The sequence below is a fragment of the Zophobas morio genome, unplaced genomic scaffold (genome assembly GCF_036711695.1).
Source record: "Zophobas morio isolate AGI-343-1 ecotype UQ-CSIRO unplaced genomic scaffold, CSIRO_AGI_Zmor_V1 ptg000030l, whole genome shotgun sequence".
Classification (NCBI taxonomy): domain Eukaryota; kingdom Metazoa; phylum Arthropoda; class Insecta; order Coleoptera; family Tenebrionidae; genus Zophobas; species Zophobas morio.
The window spans coordinates 4,212,486-4,215,496 of record NW_026972135.1 but is presented as its reverse complement, the minus strand read 5'-3'; positions in this window follow the sequence as shown (position 1 = coordinate 4,215,496).

Below are 3,011 nucleotides of genomic sequence, written 5' to 3'. Positions count from 1 at the left end.
GTTTATAAATACGCTATTAAGATTTTTCGGATTTTCGATTTTCCGATTTTTCAACTTCAATTTTTCCATTCTTCAAATATTCGATTTCTCGATTTTGTATTTTCGATTTCTTTTTCCTGTTTCAAAAACACGATTTCTCCATTTTTGTCCTCTTCAATTTTACGATTTTTAAATATTTCGATTTTTCAATTCTTCATAAATTTTGACGTTTCTAAATTTTCAGTATTCCGATTTCTGAAGTAACCTTTTTTTTATTTTCCCATTTTTCGAATTTTTTCATTCTTCAATTTTTCGATTTTTCAGATTTTTGATTTTTCAGTTCCTCGATTTTTTAAGCTTACGATTTTTCGACTTTGCTTCTTTAGTTTTTGGTCTTCTGAATTTTTTGATTTCTCGATTTTTTACTCTTTGGATTTTCAATTTTTCGTTAAACTTCAGATTTTTCAATTTTTCGACAGTTTTATACTTCGATTTCCCATTTTTCAATTTTTAACATTGCAATTTTTTCGATTTCTCGAGTTTTCAGTTATTCTTTATTTTAATTTTTCAATTTTGGGAATTTTTAAATTCTCGATTTTCCAATTCTTCCTTTTTAAAATTTTACGATTTTTCACTATTTCGATTTCTGGATTTATTGAATTTAGATGTTTCAATGTTTTGAATGTTCAATTTCTCGATTCATCAGTTTTTCAATTTTTAACTTTTCTTCTCGGCTTTCGACTCCTCAATTTCTCCAATCTTCTGATTTTTCAATTTCTCAATGTTTTGATTTTTGGATTTCTTGGTTTTTCGATTATTTACTTTTGGGCTTTTTAATCTTTCGAATCCGATTTTTCAATTTTTCAATTTTTTAAATTCTGGGATTTTGATTTCTCGATTTGTCGATTTTTCAGTTTTGCAATATTTTAATTGCTCAATGTTTTAAATTTTAGATTTTTGATTTCTCGATTTTTTGATTTTTCAGTTTGTCAATCTTTCTCTTTTTCAATTTTTGCCGTTGCCAAATTTTCAGTTTTTCGATTTCTTAACTAATCTATGTTTGTTTTTCCCATTTCTTGCCTTCACAAAATTTACTTCGATTTTTCAACTTCGCTTTTTCGTTTTTCGATTTCTCCATTTTCTAATTTTTTAATTTCTCAATTTTTGGATATTTCTTTCAATTTTCGGATTTTTCAGTATTTCGATTCTTCGACAACTTTTGGATTTTTCGATTTTTTATTTTTTGGATCCTCAGTTTCTCGATTTCTCTAATTTTCAGTTCTTCTTAATTTCAATTTTTTGATTTCTGTATTAATCGAATTAGGATTTTTCAATGTTTTGATTTTTAAATTTCTCGATGTTTCAGTTTTCGAAAGAATCTTTGTAGAAAATGAAGTTGTAAAGAACAAATGTAGAAAATAAATGCACCAAAAAAAAAGACTAATGTTATTAATTCCTGTAATGCAAGATAATTAAATACCATTAATAATAAATTCCTTAAGGTCACAATTTTTGTCACAAGTGGTGTTATTTATGCCTCTGGTTTTTACTGTACAGCGGTTATCACATATTTTCTTGATCAAATTAAGAACGTCATTTTTTTGATTTGCTTATACACGATCACTTAAAAAATTTAATGAATCAGTCAGTTTATTTTATTCAAGAAATCAAAAATTGCAAAACTGAATACTTTGAAAACTTGCAGACGTTTTAAAGTTATTGTAAGAAAGTAAAAAAACTAAAAATTCGCACTACCACTGAAATTTTCATTACAATGGATGTGTGGATATTCAACTGAAGTTTGCAACACTTGATAGTCCACCTCCTGTAAAACAATCCTAATGAAAGTCCAGGAGCATCGTTTGAATTTGCCCGTGACGAAAGTACAGGCAGCTTAGGCAATTTACCTTCAAATGTTCATCATATTAGTAATAGTACAATTAATATGTATATGGATTACCTAATAATAATAATTTTTTTGAAAAATTTTACGAAATTGGAAAAAATCTTGTATGATACACGTGAATAAACGAATTTTATCCACTCAAAAACATTATCATACCCAGCTTCGCCTCGTGTGCTAAACTGTTTTTTCGTTGGATAAAATTCACTGTTATTCACTTATACCATACATAGCTATTATTCTGCAGTTTTTGTTATCTTTGGGTATTTTTCTAATTTTCGCGTAAGGTATTTTTATTTATAAATCAATTTTAAACATTTCATACCTGAAATGTTATTGTATTTTGCGCTTTTCGTTGGCTTTTGTTATTTTTCTAATATTATATTATATATACATATATTTATATATTATACTATATATTCTCGTAAGAACTATTATTGTTATATAGTACTATTTTCATTTATAAATCACTCTTACGTTTCAATATACTATGTATTCTATCTTACATGTATCATTTTTTTATACTGTTTATGTGTTTTTGTATGTTAGTCTCAAAACGTGTTAAGGCGTATTGAAACTAGCATATGAAAATTCACAAACAATGTTTTCCCCTTCACTTTATAAAAAAATTCACCAGCAAAATTCACTTTCAAATTTTGCGCCACTTTTAGTTCCTAAGCCTGGTGCTAGAGGCGCTCTTAGTGAACAAAACGTAAGTATTATAGAGACCGTGTTCTAAGGGAGGATATTCTATGGCAGAAGCTATTTGAAGTCGATGCTTCTTTAATCCGAACAAAAGCTCTGCAATCCGAACTGAACTTGGAAACACGCAGCTACTTGCAAAAATGACGCAAGGTCTTTCTGCATATTATGTTGTATGGAATATTTTGAAATTTTCAAAAATTGCGATATTTCAATGCATTTTTAATTAACTAAATTCTGGAAAAAAGGTTGAAGTTATCGAAGAAATGAGGTCCAAAATCTACAAGAAAAAGTATTTAGTTAAATTTCGAAAATCGTCAAAAATGGATCTAAATTTGCATGAGGAAAATTTCATGTTTGAAAAAGTTTCCTAAAAATTTTGAAAAAATTCGGGGATTCAGTATGTCCCGACGTGCTGATTCCAAAA